The sequence below is a fragment of the Lynx rufus genome, unplaced genomic scaffold (assembly GCF_022079265.1).
Source record: "Lynx rufus isolate CCGP_SWC_20201006 ecotype Redwood Valley unplaced genomic scaffold, mLynRuf1.p SCAF_15, whole genome shotgun sequence".
NCBI classification, from domain to species: Eukaryota; Metazoa; Chordata; class Mammalia; order Carnivora; family Felidae; genus Lynx; species Lynx rufus.
This window is the reverse complement of record NW_025814829.1, coordinates 38065520-38087024: the sequence shown is the minus strand read 5'-3', so window position 1 is coordinate 38087024 and position 21505 is coordinate 38065520.

Sequence of the window (21505 nt, the reverse complement as noted above, 5' to 3'; positions counted from 1 at the left end):
CTTTTGCCTCTGAGGGCACCAATCTACATTTCAACCATTTTGACCCTCATAACATTAGCTAACTAGAAGTTAAAAGCCCATGATAATAGACAAAATTACAACAAATGATTAATATGGAACCTATCAGAGTCATTGAAGAGAGAGCTAAAACCAGATAAGAAATGACAAAAATTAGAATGGAATTCCAACAGATTTGGACACAGAAACTCAGTGGCTATTAGATTTGTGGTCCAAAGGAAGACAAAAACTGATCCTCACAAAAGTAGAGATTATGCACCTAAAACCCATTATCATTGATGCTAAAATGAATCAATACTCAGAACATCTGGGGAAAATAATATTAGTTTACAAAGATCTTTGTTTATATAGCAGCAAACTGGAGATTAAGATGACCTATACCTAATATATCATCTCTTAACAATATCTCTATGGAAAACAGTGAATGCTATTAATATATTTCATTTCATTATTATATTTCAGTAGTATGAAATTAGGACTATTAACTATGATTTATGATAGGGGCAGACATCCTTACTGATACATGTGGAAGCAACAAAACAAATTAAAAGTTCAGCCTAAAAGCTGTGCACTACAGGATAGAACAGCATTATTTACAGTATTTGTGTGAGGCAGAAAAACAGAACTGATTGACTTGATAAGAACAGCCGAGAGGCTAACTTAAGCTAAAGGTGATAGCTTTGGGGCACCTGGGTGGCTCAGTTGGTTAAGCCTCCAACTTCGGCTCAGGTCTGATAGCACCATTCGTGAGTTCAAGCCCTGTGTCAGGTTCTGTGCTGACAGCCTAGAGCCTGCTTTGGATTTTGTGTCTCCCTTTCTCCCTGACCCACTCCACTCACACTTTGTGTGTGTCTCTCAAAAATAAATAAAACATTAGAAAAAAAAGATAAGGCTATAGTTTTTTTTTTTTTTTTGATAAGGCTATAGTTTTAAGCCTCATGTATATAGACATAACAGGCTTACACCTAATGAAAATAAACCAAATTAAAATAGACCATTTAGACCTAAATCTATAAGGCCCTTTTGATTCCCTAAACCATTTAGACCACCACTCTTGGAAACAAATTATAAAAATAGAAACTCAAATAAGAACCTGAGAAAGTGTGTACAGTGGCAGAGAAATGGAAACAGCCAAGCTTTTATGTTAGACCTATAGAAAATAAACCTACACATAACCACCAACCCATTTACTGTAAATACTAACTGCTTTATAAAACCTAATCCCATTAATAGACAAGCCACTGATAGCCAAAGGAATGCACACCCCACGAGCCCCCCATGGGGACTCAGTGGTCTCTGTCTTTTGGCCCAAGTCAGAGACAATCGCCCATATATTACAATGGCCATATCAATAGAAACCCTTTTGCAAGCAGAGATATACATATACCACTATGTTGTTAGATACAGGGTCCCAGGTAACAATGATACAGGGATATCCTACTCATTTAGAAAATTTTAACAATAAAAATGGATTAATTGAAGGATTAGGAGGAAAATTAATTCCAGGGAATGGGTATATAGATTTTAACAATTGAGGATAGAGTGTGCATTAAAGCTAATTGCTTATAAATACCAATTTAGAAAACATTCTAGGAATGGAGGTAATAGGACATAAAATTTGAGGAAAATATTCAAGAACCCCTAAAGGAACAAATTATAGTGCTTATTAGTTCACATTATAATAACCCAATCAAACCTATTAAAAAGCTGGATGAGGGGTACCTGGGTGGCTCAGTCGGTTGAGTGTCCAACTTTGACTCGGGTCATGATTTCATGGTTCATGAGTTCAAGCCCCGTGTCCGGCTCTGTGCTGACAGCTCGAGGCCTGGAGCCTGCTTTGGATTCTGTGTCTCCCTCTCTCTCTGCCCTTCCCCTTCTCATGCTCTGTCTCTCTCTCTCTCTCAAAAATAAATAAACATTCAAAAAATAAAAAGCTGGACGAGTGTTATAGGTTTATAGTAGATTTAAGAATTTAAACAAATAACCTCCCCAAATTAGGGGGCAGAACCCAGATATAGGCACTTTCATAAGCAATATCACTACTGAATCTGGAACTGATTATATAGGAATAGACAAGGAGAGCTAACCCATGACTGCATTCACGTGAGAAAGCAGATGATATCAGTTTATTAGGTTACTAACAGCATAACTTAACAGCCAGTAATAGCCCACAACCTTCTAACACAACATCCAGGCCTTTCAGGAAAACACAACACACACACACAAACCAGCACTTGTTATATGATGACACCCTTATTTGTGGGGATAACTTGGAACAACAGACTAGAGTCACAATACAGTTAATAGAATACCTTACACTCAGAGAATGAACAATTGACCCACATAATTTTCCAGGACCCCACACTACAATAAAATTTCTAGGCATAATTTGATCCTCTGAAGGAAGAAAAATAACCAACACAGTTATAAAGAAGACAGCATATGAACTCCTACCACAAAAGCAGTAACTCAGAAACTGATAGGACTGTTTGGGTCCTGGAAAGAGCACATACCACAGATGAGGATCGTATTAAAACATATTTATAAAATAACTAGGAAGAGTGGGAGGGGTGCCTGGGTGTCTCAGTCAATTAAGCCTCTGACTCTTGATTTCTGCTCAGGTCGTGATCTCACAGTTCGTGGGTTCAAGCCTCGAGTTAGTCTCCACACTGTCAGCTTGGGATTCTCTCTCTCTCCCTCGCTCTCTGCCCCTCTCCCGCTTGCTCGTACACACACACTCTCTCTCAAAATATATAAATAAACTTAAAACAAGAAAGAGTAGGGGATTCAGATGGACAGAGACTCAAGAGGAAGCCTTAACTTATTTCAGAAGTGCTGTCAGAACTTTTAATACATTGGTACCAGCTGGTGAGGACTCTAAATATAAATGAAAGTGCCTATATTCCCAAAAGATTGCAACATGGTGTTTGTGAATGAAAACACTGCAGGACCCCAAATTTTACCTGATAGCATTTGGACCTAAGTACCTATGGTCCAAGAACAGGTATCAATCATTTGAAAGTCTCACCTGGGCGCTGGATAAGGCCCTATAAAATACAGAACCACTAACAGAAAATAAACCAATTATACTTAAATTCCAACAGCCTATTCTGGAGTGAGTAAAGCAGACCCCTGACAGAGGGGAAATACTTCTGACCAGAAAGCTCTAACACGGAAATTGTATATTTCTGGGTGTTGATTTCCTATGTTAACTGAGGAAATTCCAGCAATGCCAGTAGTGGAGTCTCTGGAATTTCCATGGGGTGAGCCTATCCAAGCTCAAGCAGTTGGGCAATAGGAACCTTGGTCCATAGAGCTCAACAACACATGCCTCCATGACACCACAGGGAGTACACTAGCAGGCTTCAGTCTTGAGGACTAATGGTGGTCTTACCTGACACAATCAGGCTCAGGAGAATCAGTACAATATGTTGAACTAATGGTCATAAAATGGAAGAATGAACAATCTGAAAGAAAATCAGAATGAGGTATACATTTTCTCATACTCATGGGCAGAAGCTAATTGAATAGCAATTTTGGTCAGGAACATGGTGGGAAAGTGGAAAATAGGAAATAATGCATAGGGTAAGGACATATGGTAGAAAATAGCACCATATGACATCTCCGCACTCATAACACATGTCTTTGTACCTCAGAAGGACAACTCTGAAGTAACCAAATTTAATTACTAGGTAGGCAAACTCAACAGGTTTAGGCAAAGATTCCTAAAAAAATTTTTTAATGTTTATTTTTGAGAGAGGGGGAGAGAGAGAGAGAGAGAGTGAGTGTGTGAGCAGGGGAAGGGCAGAGAGAGAGGGAGACACCGAATCCGAAAAAGGCTCTAGGCTCTGAGCAGTTAGCACAGAGCCTGACGTAGGGCTCGAACTCATGAACCTTGAGATCATGATCTGAGCCGAAGTCCAATGCTTAACCGACTGAGCCATCCAGGCACCCCAAAGATTGCTAAAATTTAACTTAAAAACAAAATAATTCATGGCAAAAGAAAAAATCATTTCAAAACCCAACCATACATAAACAAGAAGGACAATGGAATATACAAACTGAACCCATAGATGCAGCAAATATTAGGATCATTCCACGGGCACATCATCAAACAGTTCATATTGGCACATATGGCACTAGAACATGGATAGAGAAAATAAACATGTTTTACCTACCAAATGCCTCCAATTTGAAAATTTTTAAAAAGGTGAGAATTGCCAACAGTTTAAAGCTTAGAGGTCATTCATTATTGAATACTACATAAAAAGTCAAAGGTGACAGACCCTCCCAAATTATGCAGATTGATTATATACGACACTTGCCTACATCACAGAATAAATTGCATGCTTGCACCATTGTAGAAACATCATTAGGAATAGGATCGCCCTATCCTTGCGGGAAAAATTATTTTTAAAAATCCAGCAGTAGAGCATTAAAATCTGGATGATATCCTATCCATCATATAATCAGATCACGGCACCCACTTCACAGGAAAGTGAACACAAGAATGGGTTAAGACAAGACATAATGTAGAAATTCCACTTACTTTATAGTCCTACCACTTCTGGATCAATTGAAAGGCGTAATGGCTTGCTGAAGCAAAAGCTTAGGTCGCTTACTAACAATCTAGATATGGAAGCTTGGACTAAAACTATCTGGGAGGTGACAAGATCTCTAGGCCATAGTTACAGAAAGATGGAAAAACTCTGATTGAATGACAATTACAGGCATTCACAGAGATAAGAACTAGCAATAATCACACCTCAGAATCTACATCAAAAGGCAAGGTATTAGTTTTAAAAAATAATGATATATATAGTGTTCGAGAAGTTATAGCACCTGTTACTAATAAAACCTACAGGGTGACCAAAGGAAAAGGCATATTACATCAAATTAAACAAAATAATAAGATGCCTCTATAACAATTTCAGGATGGGAGAAGACATCTTTTACTGTATCAACACTACATGCCTAATATTTAGCCTAGCATGATGCAGGGTGATTATGCCTGGGGAAATATTAGCAATAATGGCCATAATAACTGTATATTTTGCTGAGTGGCAAGAACAACAAGAATGAACTAAAAATTTATAGGACACCTACCTTTATTTTGCAGGTGTGAATCTGCTGTGCATCTTTAACTCTATCAGTATTACCAATTGCAACTGGATACCATATTCATTGCAGCTATGGATACTCTTCTGATAGCTCCAGCAAGAGTAGTCGTGCCACTGTTCCAAAGTGAATGCAACCTTCTGGCCCAGATACAGCCTAACTGTTTATGACATCCTCTACTTTCTTCACAGATTACCATCTTGGTCACCTTATTACAACTGAGAACTCACCGGCATCACCAACATCACCAAGCCCAACCTCTCCATTCCAACCTTTACTGTCAGTCCATCTACTTGCTGAGAATCTTTCAATCAATGGAGAAATCAAATAGTAAGGAAGCTGATGAAGCAGTGGAAAGCTCCACAAGAATCAACAAGTTTCCTGAATAACACTCCCTACTAGACATTGACTTGGAAGATGAAGATTCACCTGAATTACTAACTTTGCTATTATAACCCAGTGTATATACCAAGACAACCAGGTACTGACTTTTCTAGTTTTCCCTTGTCTTATTGAATGGAGTGCAGCATTGGACACATGGCAGAGTTTCTATGAAAACAATCCTGATTTAATTCCTGATTTTCTTTGTGTGCTAGCATTTTATTGTAAAAGAGCAGCTGCTTAATATGCAGAATAAGCAATTACAACTTTAAATATAAATAAGCTAAAATTGATCATTTACTGTACTCCCAACTTACACTGTTTAATCTGTATTCACCTATGAGAAAATGAACAAAAGATTTGTGGAAATCATGTCCAGGCTTTAAAAGAACAGAGATACCTTGTAAAGTGTATAGAAGACATATAGAAAAAGCATTTATCACATATCACTGTCGTTCACAGCATACATGAGGCTTCTGTCTTAAACCACATATTTCTAAACCAAGACTATGGGAACTTATGTTAATAAAACCTGTCCTGGTTATGTTGGAACTTACAATAGTAGGCTATGTTCTGAAATTTAATATGCAGGATTTTCAAGCCAGAGATAGATCCCCAAATTGTGGTCCACTTTATCCATCGTTTTTATGCTGAATGTACAACCCACACCAAAAACAGATTCACTAAGAGGGAGGAGACACTTAGTTTATTGTTGGACTGGTAGGAGGTTTAATTGGAAGAACAATGATAGCTGACTTTTCTTAATTCCAAATAGAGTTATTTCAATTAAAAAAAATTGAAAACCAGATAATCTCAATTTAACACCATGCAATGGCAACTTGTCGTTGGGTACACAGATGGACAAAATTAGCAATGTATTACAAAACACAAATAAATTTCACATGAAAGTAAATAAAGCAATGGAAATACAGCATAAAACAGTTGGAGAAAATAGTAAAAGTAATGAAATATAAAAAATGAAATATAAAAAAAGGACATAAAATATCTTTCTTTATAGATATTCAGTTGTTGCAGTGAAGATTGGTTGATATGTGGAATACTCAGAAGAGCTATAATCTTGGGGGCAATCCTGGTCACCTGAGATAACAGACAACCCAACCAGAAGCAGATACCATATACCCTAATGGCTGTGATTCCTTGGGCAACTGTGAAATTAGAATATTGGCCTTTAAAGGAAAAAACATGATAATGGGTTTCCACATTTTTGTGGTTCCCCAATATCGACAAGGAGAGTAGAACTCACAGGCCATAGAAAGCCCCCTTATAATTGAAGGAAACACGTTCCTAAGGATATGTTGTTGGAATGGAAGCAAAATACCTTTATTATTGCTAGACTGTTGATATAATTACCTATGACTATGGCCTTGATGTCTCTTCCACCAGTTATATATAACATAGGAAACTGACCAGGATAGTATGCACTAAAACAAACTTCACCCTAACCTATTGGAGTCAAGGGAAAAATAAGGAACACATGATGGGATGTGTAAAACTACAACAGGTAATGAATCCCACAATAGAAAGAACAAGATGTTATTCCAGATCAATAGAAGATAAAGGAACTATTAACACAACTGGAGAAATATTTGACATTGTACCTCTTCAAATTAACCCAAGAAGTGTAAGTCATACATTAGAAAACTTAGGGCAAGTAAAGGCACATTTGGAAGATGAGACTAATAATGTCAAAATAACTTCAGGAATTGAAAAGAACAAAAACATGACTTCCTTAAAATAGCAAGAGCTGAATCTGATATTATGGCAATCAAACACATGCTTGTTAGTGCAATGCAAGTTTGTACCCCAGGAGCTTTATGCAAATGATATTTACTTGGAAATGGATGTACAAGTAGATGTACGAAGGCCTGACATAGAAAGTGGTAGAGTCTGGAAATGACATAAGGACATCTCATTTAGTTAGGCATGTGCAAGGCTTGTCCTGTATATGGTCACAAATGGAAAGATTCATTTTGTGGAAATCTCAGCTAAAATTGAGCATAACGTGGAATCAGAATGTCCAAAGGGTATCAGTTTTTTCGTGACTCAGGACCTTCTTAAAAACTTAATCTTCATTCCAAGAGATCCCAAGACATTGCTTAGTCACATGCTTTATCACGTTTCCTTCTTGACCTGCTAAAATAAGTAGACAACCCACAAGAATGGTGGAAGTGGTGGTTGTGGTGACGGTGGGCTGGGATTAACATTTATTCAACATATGCTATAAGTCCAGTGTTATATTAGGCTGCTACATATTTTGCACATTGACACAATCATTCTGAAAGAGTATTGTTTCTCCCTTTTACAGCTGGGGACATGAGGTGCAGAGAGTGAGTGTAAGTGGTCTGTCCAGATCACACAGCTAGTAAGACCCAGAAATGGAACCTGTCTGGCTCAGAAGCCTATGGTCTTTCCTCTGTATGCATTTCCTCCTTTCACTAGAACTGGTTAGTAGTTTTATAAACTGGAATTATCTGGCTAAGAATTATTTTTGTACAATGCATTACAGCCCACAGAAAAGCATTCTCTCATTGAATCATCCTTGTCAACATAATGCCAAGATGGCTCCTTCCTTTAGTTCTTAAAAGATTTTGTGTATCAACTTTAATTAACTGACCTCACTTAGAAGTATAAAGGTATTGAGGATTCTGGGAAGATGGCGGCGTAGGAGGACGCTGGGCTCACCGCGCGTCCTGCTGATCACTTAGATTCCACCTACACCTGCCTAAATAACCCAGAAAACCGCCAGAGGATTAGCAGAACAGAGTCACCGGACCCAAGTGCAGACGAGAGGCCCACGGAAGAGGGTAGGAAGGGCGGCGAGGCGGTGCGCGCTCCACGGACTGGCGGGAGGGAGCCGGGGCGGAGGGGCGGCTCGCCGGCCAAGCAGAGCCCCCGAGTCCGGCTTGCAAAAGCGGAGGGGCCTGACGGACTGTGTTCCGACAGCAAGCGCGACTTAGCGTCTGGGAGGTCATAAGTTAACAGCTCTGCTCGGAAAGCGGGAAGGCTGGAGGACAAAGGGAGGGTGAGCTGCGGAGCCCCCGGACGACAGAGCTCAGTTTGGCGGGGAACAAAGGCGCTAGCTAGCGCCATCTCCCCCGCCCATCCCCCAGCCAAAATCCCAAAGGGAACCGGCTCCGGCCAGGGAAATTGCTCGCTCCGCGCGAACACCCAACTCTGTGCTTCTGTGGAGCCAAACCTCCGGCAGCGATCTGACTCCCTCCGGCTGCCACAGGGCCCCTCCTGAAGTGGATCACCTAAGGAGAAGTGAGCTAAGCCTGCCCCCCCCTGCCGCCGTGCACCTTGCCTTCCCACCCCAGCTAATACGCCAGATCCCCAGCATCACAAGCCTGGCAGTGTGCAAGTAGCCCAGACGGGCCACGCCACCCCACAGTGAATCCCGCCCCTAGGAGAGGGGAAGAGAAGGCACACACCAGTCTGACTGTGGCCCCAGCGGTGGGCTGGGGGCAGACATCAGGTCGGACTGCGGCCCCGCCCACCAACTCCAGTTATACACCACAGCACAGGGGAAGTGCCCTGCAGGCCCTCACCACACCAGGGACTATCCAAAATGACCAAGCGGAAGAATTCCCCTCAGAAGAATCTCTAGGAAATAACAACAGCTAATGAGCTGATCAAAAAGGATTTAAATAATATAACAGAAAGTGAATTTAGAATAATAGTCATAAAATTAATCGCTGGGCTGGAAAACAGCATACAGGACAGCAGAGAATCTCTTGCTACAGACATCAGGGGACTAAGGAACAGTCACGAGGAGCTGAAAAACGCTTTAAAGGAAATGGAAAACAAAATGCAAACCACCACGGCTCGGATGGAAGAGGCAGAGGAGAGAATAGGTGAACTAGAAGATAAAGTTATGGAAAAAGAGGAAGCTGAGAAAAAGAGAGATAAAAAAATCCAGGAGTATGAGGGGAAAATTAGAGAACTAAGTGATATACTAAAAAGAAATAATATACGCATAATTGGTATCCCAGAGGAGGAAGAGAGAGGGAAAGGTGCTGAAGGGGTGCTTGAAGAAATAATAGCTGAGAACTTCCCTGAACTGGGGAAGGAAAAAGGCATTGAAATCCAAGAGGCACAGAAGACTCCCTTCAGACGTAACTTGAATCGATCTTCTGCACGCCATATCATAGTGAAACTGGCAAAATACAAGGATAAAGAGAAAATTCTGAAAGCAGCAAGGGGTAAACGTGCCCTCACATATAAAGGGAGACCTATAAGACTTGTGACTGATCTCTCTTTTGAAACTTGGCAGGCCAGAAAGAATTGGCACGAGATTTTCAGGGTGCTAGACAGCAAAAATATGCAGCCGAGAATCCTTTATCCAGCAAGTCTGTCATTTAGAATAGAAGGAGAGATAAAGGTCTTCCCAAACAAACAAAAACTGAAGGAATTTGTCACCACTAAATCAGCCCTACAAGAGATCCTAAGGGGGACCCTGTGAGACAAAGTACCAGAGACATCACTACAAGCATAAAACATACAGACATCACAATGACTCTAAACCCGTATCTTTCTATAATAACACTGAATGTAAATGGATTAAATGCGCCAACCAAAAGACATAGGGTATCAGAATGGATAAAAAAACAAGACCCATCTATTTGCTGTCTACAAGAGACTCATTTTAGACCTGAGGACACCTTTAGATTGAGAGTGAGGGGATGGAGAACTATTTATCATGCTACTGGAAGCCAGAAGAAAGCTGGAGTAGCCATACTTATATCAGACAAACTAGACTTTAAATTAAAGGCTGTAACAAGAGATGAAGAAGGACATTATATAATAGTTACAGGGTCTATCCATCAGGAAGAGCTAACAATTATAAATGTCTATGCGCCGAATACCGGAGCCCCCAAATATATAAAACAATTACTCATAAACAGAAGCAACCTTATTGATAAGAATGTGGTAATTGCTGGGGACTTTAACACCCCACTTACAGAAATGGATAGATCATCTAGACACACGGTCAATAAAGAAACAAGGGCCCTGAATGAGACACTGGATCAGATGGACTTGACAGATATATTTAGAACTCTGCATCCCAAAGCAACAGAATATACTTTCTTCTCGAGTGCACATGGAACATTCTCCAAGATAGATCATATACTGGGTCACAAAACAGCCCTTCATAAGTTTACAAGAATTGAAATTATACCATGCATACTTTCAGACCACAATGCTATGAAGCTTGAAATCAACCACAGGAAAAAGTCTGGAAAACCTCCAAAAGCATGGAGGTTAAAGAACACCCTACTAACGAATGGGTGGGTCAACCAGGCAATTAGAGAAGAGATCAAAAAATATATGGAAACAAACGAAAATGAAAATACAACAATCCAAACGCTTTGGGACGCAGCGAAGGCAGTCCTGAGAGGAAAATACATTGCAATCCAGGCCTATCTCAAGAAACAAGAAAAATCCCAAATACAAAATCTAACAGCACACCTAAAGGAAATAGAAGCAGAATAGCAAAGGCAGCCTAAACCCAGCAGAAGAAGAGAAATAATAAAGATCAGAGCAGAAATAAACAATATAGAATCTAAAAAAACTGTAGAGCAGATCAACGAAACCAAGAGTTGGTTTTTTGAAAAAATAAACAAAATTGACAAACCTCTAGCCAGGCTTCTCAAAAAGAAAAGGGAGATGACCCAAAGAGATAAAATCATGAATGAAAATGGAATGATTACAACCAATCCCTCAGAGATACAAACAATTATCAGGGAATACTATGAAAAATTATATGCCAACAAATTGGACAACCTGGAAGAAATGGACAAATTCCTGAACACCCACACGCTTCCAAAACTCAATCAGGAGGAAATAGAAAGCTTGAACAGACCCATAACCAGCGAAGAAATTGAATCGGTTATCAAAAATCTCCCAACAAATAAGAGTCCAGGACCAGATGGCTTCCCAGGGGAGTTCTACCAGACGTTTAAAGCAGAGATAATACCTATCCTTCTCAAGCTATTCCAAGAAATAGAAAGGGAAGGAAAACTTCCAGACTCATTCTATGAAGCCAGTGTTACTTTGATTCCTAAACCAGACAGAGACCCAGTAAAAAAAGAGAACTACAGGCCAATATCCCTGATGAATATGGATGCAAAAATTCTCAATAAGATACTAGCAAATCGAATTCAACAGCATATAAAAAGAATTATTCACCATGATCAAGTGGGATTCATTCCTGGGATGCAGGGCTGGTTCAACATTCGCAAATCAATCAACGTGATACATCACATTAACAAAAAAAAAGAGAAGAACCATATGATCCTGTCAATCGATGCAGAAAAGGCCTTTGACAAAATCCAGCACCCTTTCTTAATAAAAACCCTTGAGAAAGTCGGGATAGAAGGAACATACTTAAAGATCATAAAAGCCATTTATGAAAAGCCCACAGCTAACATCATCCTCAACGGGGAAAAACTGAGAGCTTTTTCCCTGAGATCAGGAACACGACAGGGATGCCCACTCTCACCGTTGTTGTTTAACATAGTGCTGGAAGTTCTAGCATCAGCAATCAGACAACAAAAGGAAATCAAAGGCATCCAAATTGGCAAAGATGAAGTCAAGCTTTCGCTTTTTGCAGATGACATGATATTATACATGGAAAATCCGATAGACTCCACCAAAAGTCTGCTAGAACTGATACATGAATTCAGCAAAGTTGCAGGATACAAAATCAATGTACAGAAATCAGTTGCATTCTTATACACTAACAATGAAGCAACAGAAAGACAAGTAAAGAAACTGATCCCATTCACAATTGCACCAAGAAGCATAAAATACCTAGGAATAAATCTAACCAAAGATGTAAAGGATCTGTATGCTGAAAACTATAGAAAGCTTATGAAGGTAATTGAAGAAGATTTAAAGAAATGGAAAGACATTCCCTGCTCATGGATTGGAAAAATAAATATTGTCAAAATGTCAATACTACCCAAAGCTATCTACACATTCAATGCAATCCCAATCAAAATTGCACCAGCATTCTTCTCAAAACTAGAACAAGCCATCCTAAAATTCATATGGAACCACAAAAGGCCCCGAATAGCCAAAGGAATTTTGAAGAAGAAGACCAAAGCAGGAGGCATCACAATCCCAGACTTCAGCCTCTACTACAAAGCTGTCATCATCAAGACAGCATGGTATTTGGCACAAAAACAGACACACAGACCAATGGAATAGAATAGAAACCCCAGAACTAGACCCACAAACATATGGCCAACTCATCTTTGACAAAGCAGGAAAGAACATCCAATGGAAAAAAGACAGCCTCTTTAACAAATGGTGCTGGGAGAACTGGACAGCAACATGCAGAAGGTTGAAACTAGATCACTTTCTCACACCATTCACAAAAATAAACTCAAAATGGATAAAGGACCTAAATGTGAGACAGGAAACCATCAGAACCTTAGAGGAGAAAGCAGGAAAAGACCTCTCTGACCTCAGCCGTAGCAATCTCTTACTCGACACATCCCCAAAGGCAAGGGAATTAAAAGCAAAAGTGAATTACTGGGAACTTATGAAGATAAAAAGCTTCTGCACAGCAAAGGAAACAACCAACAAAACTAAAAGGCAACCAACGGAATGGGAAAAGATATTTGCAAATGACATATCGGACAAAGGGCTAGTATCTAAAATCTATAAAGAGCTCACCAAACTCCACACACGAAAAACAAATAACCCAGTGAAGAAATGGGCAGAAAACATGAATAGACACTTCTCTAAAGAAGACATCCAGATGGCCAACAGGCACATGAAAAGATGTTCAGCGTCGCTCCTTATCAGGGAAATACAAATCAAAACCACACTCAGGTATCACCTCACGCCAGTCAGAGTAGCCAAAATGAACACATCAGGAGACTATAGATGCTGGAGAGGATGTGGAGAAACGGGAACCCTCTTGCACTGTTGGTGGGAATGCAAATTGGTGCAGCCGCTCTGGAAAGCAGTGTGGAGGTTCCTCAGAAAATTAAAAATAGACCTACCCTATGACCCAGCAATAGCACTGCTAGGAATTTACCCAAGGGATACAGGAGTACTGATGCATAGGGGCACTTGTACCCCAATGTTCATAGCAGCACTCTCAACAATAGCCAAATTATGGAAAGAGCCTAAATGTCCATCAACTGATGAATGGATAAAGAAATTGTGGTTTATATACACAATGGAATACTATGTGGCAATGAGAAAAAATGAAATCTGGCCTTTTGTAGCAACGTGGATGGAACTGGAGAGTGTGATGCTAAGTGAAATAAGCCATACAGAGAAAGACAGATACCATATGGTTTCACTCTTATGTGGATCCTGAGAAACTTAACAGGAACCCATGGGGGAGGGGAAGGGAAAAAAAAAAAAAAAAAAAAAAGGACGTTAGAGTGGGAGAGAGCCAAAGCATAAGAGACTGTTAAAAACTGAGAACAAACTGAGGGTTGATGGGGGGTGGGAGGGAGGGGCGGGTGGGTGATGGGTATTGAGGAGGGCACCTTTTGGGATGAGCACTGGGTGTTGTATGGAAACCAATTTGTCAATAAACTTCATATTAAAAAAAAAAAAGAAGTATAAAGGTATTTACTAGAAGGTTTGAATTAATAAAAAAAAAAAAAAGAGCAATTCCACAGGGGTGTGTGGCATTACCATCCCGGCCACTTGAAGATGGTAGCCGTACTGCAGGGTTCTGAAGTCACTGACATATGGAATATATTATTTCACAGTATTATGGTTCACTTCTGCTCTGGATTGGAAGTCATCTCCTCAAGACCTGCTCTATATATACACCTCATCACCATTTGGCTGATTCAGACAGCCTTTGTGAGCAGGCCAGTGGCCTTAAAAGCAGCTTCTTTATCCACCCCAGAATTATAGATCAGGTCTTTTTGGCTGACTGGCATTTCTCCCATGCCATTTAGGGCAACATGAAAGGCTAGTATTTTGGGGGGAAAATATGCAAAGAGTCCCCCCTACAACATTGGTGTTATATACTAGCGTGTCTTTTATGCCAATCTACATGGTAGCAAAGAGGCCCCAGAGGGCAGAGCTTATTTTCCATTGTCCTTGAACCGTGTCCTCAGTTTGCTTTCCACCTTGGTGGCCTAAAGTAATGAATAAATCATGGTCCTCCATGGTGAAGTTCTACTAGCCCCAAGGTAAGAATAGAAACCATCCTGCCCCTTCCTTCAAGTTAGGTGGTGTAATGCCCATTCAATAGATGCAACACAGATTCAGACATGTTCAATGATTTGCCCAAGGCTACAGAACCAGTGGCAGGGCAGGTCAAGGCCAGGGTCCTTCCAGACTTCACCTTAGATTCTTATATATTCTTGGATGGGAAGTGAATCAAAAGCAAAATAAAACTTGTTGAGTGTTCGGTTTATTTTTTTTAAATAAGTAATGTGAGTCAAAAATAACCAGAAAAGAAATAAACTTGAGTTTTAAGATACAAACTAATTTTTAATGAGAGTAATCAAATTTATTATAAGATGATTTATAGCTGTGTCTTGTGAGAAGTCTAATTTGTACCATAATTCATATTGTTTGATAAATAATACCATGAGAGCATCAGAAATGAAAAAACACACCACACTTTCATTATGGTAACAAACTATTTTAATATTCCATATTTCACCTCAGACTTTATTTACATGCATAGGGGAGTTTTGCATAATTGACATTCTATTGTATTGCTCCATTGTGAGGCTGCCTTTTAAAAAAACTTAATATAGTACAAACACATTATATTGATTTATAGTAATCATTTAAAATGACTGTATGTCAATTATGGTATCAAAGATTGTTTAGACATTTCTTTTTTACATATTTTTATTTGCTTCCTCTTATTAATATGAATAACATTTGAAGAAGCTACTCCAAGCACATAACTTCATCCTTTTGCAAATAAAAAAATTATAGTTGTTGCTTGAAATATGTGAGATATGTGTCTATGTGTGTGAATATTTAATTTTAGTTCATTAAAGGAAAGTCAAGTTTAGAAAAGAAGAAAGAAGAAAATAGATACCACCTTATAATCCCAACACCTAGAATAATTGCTGTTAAACTGGTATCATAAAGATGCATATTCTTTATGTGGTAACCTTAATAATAATTGGAACTCACATATATGTATGTTATTAATAATAGCTTGGGTCATAGCATAATATTGTTTCTGCATCACTTCCATATGTGAATATTATCTCATGTTATTAAATATTTGTTTGTAGCCTTCACCATGATTTATTTAATTGCATCCTTCTTGTTGGACATTAAGTGTTCTTAAAAAAACTCTCTATAATTAACAACACCACAATTATTTTGAAATCAGTCTTTGTAAACATATTTGGTTAGTTTTGTCAAGTTAAATTTCTAGAATTGGAATAACTGATTTAAGGGTTTTTAAAGAATTTGATATATATTACTATTTGCTTCCCAGAAGAGTTGTATCATGTAAACTTCTCCTTTCTTTATATGAGAGTGTATTTTTTCCCTCATGCTGGCAAGAGGCAGTTTCTTTATTTAAAAAAAGAAGAAGAAAAAAAATCCAAAACAGCTGTTAATTTGGTAGGTAAAAATGGACTCCTCTGTATAATTTTGAATTTTGATGACTGTTTCTGAAGCCAAATATTTATATCCTCCATTTGTGAATGATATTTTTATGTGAATGTTATGTTATTTATTTATGTAAAAAATTTTGCAGTATTCACTTTCTGTCATTTTTAAAAAGCTTTTATATAGATTAATGGTATTAATTCCTTTATTGCATATGTCCTATGTATTCCTCCTTTTAAATTATACTTTCAATTTTGTTTATGGGAAATTTTTATGAATAAAAATTTTATTTTTTTACTTTTTTAATTCTGTTTTTGAGAGTGTGTGTGCGATCAGGGGAGGGGCAGAGAGAGAGGGAGGGGGAGCACCTCAAGCAGGCTCCACATGGGGTTTGATCTCATAACTGTGAGATTATGACCTGAGCCAAAATTAAGAGTCAGAGGCTTAACTGACTGAGGAACCCAGGCTCTCCTGATGAATAAAAACCAGATCTTTAAGCATTATAATTTATCAGGTTTTTTTTGCTATAGTGTTATGCTTAGAAAGTCTTTCCCTTTCTGAGATTACATGACTTCACCTTAAATTTTCCTTATTCTATTTAAAAAAAAAATTCATCCTTAATTTACCTGAAATGCTTTTGATACATGGCCTTCCTTCACTTGAATTGTATGTGTACATTGAAGGTGGTTAAAAATTTGCATAGACATTTATTAATGTCAGTTGTGAAAAAAATGTCAGTTGTAAAATATTTATATGTGTATATAGGAATATATTGTTGGTCAAGTATTCATTTATACATATATGGATACATTGGTTAAATATATATACATATATATACAAATATACATTTATATGTATATATACATATGGTTATGCATGTGTATATATAAATGTATTAAATGACAACAATTATACAAGAGACTGGGAGAGGAATTAGAATTATTTTGTTGTTACAAGGTACTCACACCACCCAAGAAGTGGTTTAGTGTTATTTGAAAATAGACTTGAATTAGTTATAAATGTATACTGTAAACTCTAGGGCAACCATTTAAAAAGCTTAAAAAAAAAGAAGTATACCATATGTTTTCACTCATAGGCGGGTCTTGAGAAACTTAATAGAAGACCATGGGGGAGGGAAAGGAGAAAAAAAAAAGTTACAGAGAAGGAGGGAGGCAAACCATAAGATTTGGATACTTGGATACTTGGATACTGAGAACAAACTGAGCGTTGATGGGGGGTTGGGGAGAGGGGAAAGTGGGTGATGGGCATTGAGGAGGGCACTTGTTGGGCACTTGCATGGAAATCAATTTGTCAATAAATTATATTAAAAAATAAATAAGTAAAACAGAGAAAAGCTCTACTTAAGGAAAGGAAAATAAAAGTTCATTATATTACAATGAAATTTTTGATAGCATGGACATATATTTTTTCTGAGTTAAACACCTGTCAAAGATGTTAGCCCAAAGTTAAAAGGTGGCTATCATACAAAATCAAACCATTTTATTTGTTTATAAATTAAATTCTTCCTTTCCAAAAACGCTTAAACAATTTAAAAAATAAATAAAAATAAAAAATAAAAAAAGAAGTATAACTGATATGCCAAGAAAGAAAATGAAACCATTCAAAATGCTCAATTAAACCACAAAAGACAAAGAGTAGAAGACAAAATAAGAATAAAGAAAGAGGGAAATAAGTAGATAAGAATAACAAATATAGTAGATATTAATCCACCTATATCAATAATCACTTTGAACATCAATCATCTGAATATACAGAAATTATCAGAGTGGGTCAAAAAAACAAGACCTAACTATATGTTGTCTATAAGAAACTCACTTTAGATATAAAACTACATGTAGATTATAAGTAAATGAATGGAGAAAAACACATCATTTTAACACTAATCAAAAGAAAGCAAGAATAGCGATATTAATTTCAGACAGAACAGATTTCAGAGAAAGGAAAGTTATTAGGGATGAAGAAAGAAATTAAATAATGATATTAGGGATCAAATAACAAACCTCCAAGAATGTGTAATAATTTTTTACATGTATGCACCAAACAATAGGGTGTCAAACCACACTAGCAAAAACAATTATAAGGAGAAATAGATGAATCCAATATCATGGTTGGAGACTTCAACACCCCTTTATCAGAAATGGGCATATCCAGCAGGCAGAAAATCAGTAAGGGGATAATTGAACTCAGCAATACCATCAACTGGATACAACTGACATCTATAGATGATTTCATCCAACAATAGCAGAATACACCTTCTGCTTAAGCTCACATGGAACATTTAGCAAGACAGCCCACATTTGGGGTCATAAAACACACCTTAACAAATTTAAAAGAATAGAAATCATACATACAATGTCTACTTTCAGTATGCATTGAAACTAGAAATCAGTAACAGAAAGGTAAACAGAACATCCCCCAATACTTGGAAGATTAAACAACATACTTCCAACAACACACAGGTCAAAAAATAAATATCAAAACATATTTTAATATATTTTTCACTAAATAAAAATGAAAACACAACTTATCAAAATCTGTGAGATACTGTAAAAACACTACTTGGATGGAAATTTATACTACTGAATGCATATGTTAGAAAATAAGAACTATATAAAATTAATAATCTGTTTCTACATTAGGAAACTGGAAAAAGAAATGCAAGTTAAATCCAAAGTAGGCAGGAAAAAAAGAAATAAGAATCAGAGCATAAATCGATGAAATTGAAAACAGGAGATCAATAGGGAAAATCAATAAAATCAAAAGCTGGTTCTTTGAAAAGATCGATAATATCAATAAACTTCTAGCCAGGCTACTAAGAAAAACAGAGAGAGGATACAAATTACTAATATTGTAAATGAAATAGAGGACATCACTAAGATCCCATGAACATTAAAAGGATAATAAAAGAATACTATGAACAACTCTATGCCACAAATTTGATAGCCTAGTCGAAATGAACCAATTCCTTGAAATAAACAATTTGCCAATACTCACACAAGAAGAAATAGACAATGTAAATGGTCTGTATCTACTAAAGAAATTGGATCAATAATTAGTAACCTACTAAAAGAAAAACCACCAGGTCCAGATGTGTCCACCGGTAAATTCTACCAAACATTTAAGAAAGAAATTATACCAATTCTCTACAGTCTGTTTCAGAGAATGGAAACAGAGGAAATACTAACCCATTTTATGAAGTCAGCATTACCCTAATACCAAAATCAGACAAAGGTATTACAAGAAAAAAAAAAAGCCAAACACATAACCAATATCTCTCATGAACATGGATGCAAAATCCTCAACAAAATAACAGCAAATCTAATCCAATGATATACAAAATGTGTTATATACCACAACCAAGTTGGATTTATCCCAGGTATGCAAGACTGATTTTACTTTCAAAAATCAATTAATGTGATGAATTACTAGCTACGTGAAAAAAAAAAACTACATGATTATAAACATGTAGCAAAACATGTAGAAAAAAACAGATACAGAAAAAGTATTTGCAAAGTCCGATACCATTCATACCATATCAGATTCATGATAAAAATTCTCAGTAAACTAGGAATAGAGAACTTTCTTAACCTCATAAAGAATATTCACAAAAACACTACAGCTAACATCCTACTTAGTAGTGAGAAACTTCAAGTTTCTCACTACGCTTAGGAACAAAACAAGGATGTCCTTCTTCACCAGTCCCCTTCAACATCATACTATAAGTTCTAGTTAATGCAATAAAAGAACAGGAAATAAAAAGTATACATATTGGGAAGGAAGAAATAAAACTGTTTTGTTTGCAAATGACATAATTACCTAAGTATAAAATCCAAAAAAATCAACAAAAAATCTCCTGGAATTAATAAGTGGTCACAACAAAGTTGTAGGGTGCAAGGTTAATTTTCCTATATACCATCAATAAACAACTGGAATTTGAAATTAAAAGCACAATACTATTTACATTAGCACCCTTCAAATGAAATTATTAGATATAAATCTAACAAAATACGTGCAAGATCTATATGAGGAAAACCACAAAAATCTGTTGAATGAAATCAAAGAAGAAAGTAAATGGAGAGACATTCTATGTTCATGAATAGGAAGACTCAATATTATCAAGATGTCAATATTCTCAACTTGATCTATATGCTAAATGCAAACTCAATAAAAATTCCAGCAAGTTATTTTGTGTATATCAACAAACTTATCCTAAAGTTTATATGGAGAGAAAAAGGCCCAGAATAGGCAATATAATATTTAAGGAGAAGAAGAAAGTCAGAGGACTGACACTACCTGACTTTAAGACTTATAATAAAGCAACACTAATCAAGACAATATGGTATTGGCAAAAGAATAGGCAAGTAGATCAGCAGAACAGACAAATTTATCAATAGGTCAATAGACAAATGGATTAATTTTCAGAATAGAGAGCCTGGAAATAGACTCCCATTAGGAAAGAGGAGCAAAGGAAATACAACAGAGCAAAGGTAGCATTTTCAACAAATGGTGCTGGAACAACTGGAATCCACATGCAAAACAATGAATGTAAGCATAGACCTTACACCCTTCACAAAAATTAACTCAAAATAGACTACAGATCTAAATTTAAAGTTTAAAATGATAAAACTCCTAGAAGATAACACAGGGGGAAAACCTAGATGACCTTGGGTATGGCAATGACTTTTTAGATACAACACCAAAGTCATAAACCGTGAAAGAAAAATTGATAAGCTAGTCCTCACCCAAAATGAACACTTCTGCTCTTCTGCTCTGGGAAAGATACTGTTATGAAAATGAGAAGACAAACCACAGACTAAGAAAAAATACTTGGAAAAGACACATCCGATGAATGATGTTGTCTAAAATTATACAAAGAAATCTTAGTTCAACAATAAGAAAACAAATAATTCAATTAAAAATAGGCAAAAACCTCAATGGCAACCCCATCAAAGAAACTGTACAGATGGAAAAAAGCATATGAATAGATGTTCCATGTTATATGTCATCAGTAAATACAAATTAAAACAAGAACAACATACTACTACACACCTACTAGAATGACCAAAATCTAGATCACTGACAACATTAAATGCTGGTGAGGATGTGGTGCAACAAGAACTCTCATTTATTGCTTATGAGAATGCAGAATGCAAACTGGTACAGCCATTTTGGATGACAATTTGGCGGTTTCTTATAAAACTAAACATATTCTTACCATGTGTTCCAGGGGTCATCCTGCTTTGTATTTGCCCAAAGGAACTGAAAACTTATGACTACCCAAAAGCCAGCACATGGATTTTTATATCAGCTTTATTCATAATTACCAAAACTTGGAAACAACCAAGATGTCCTACAGCAGATGAATGGGTCCATAAAC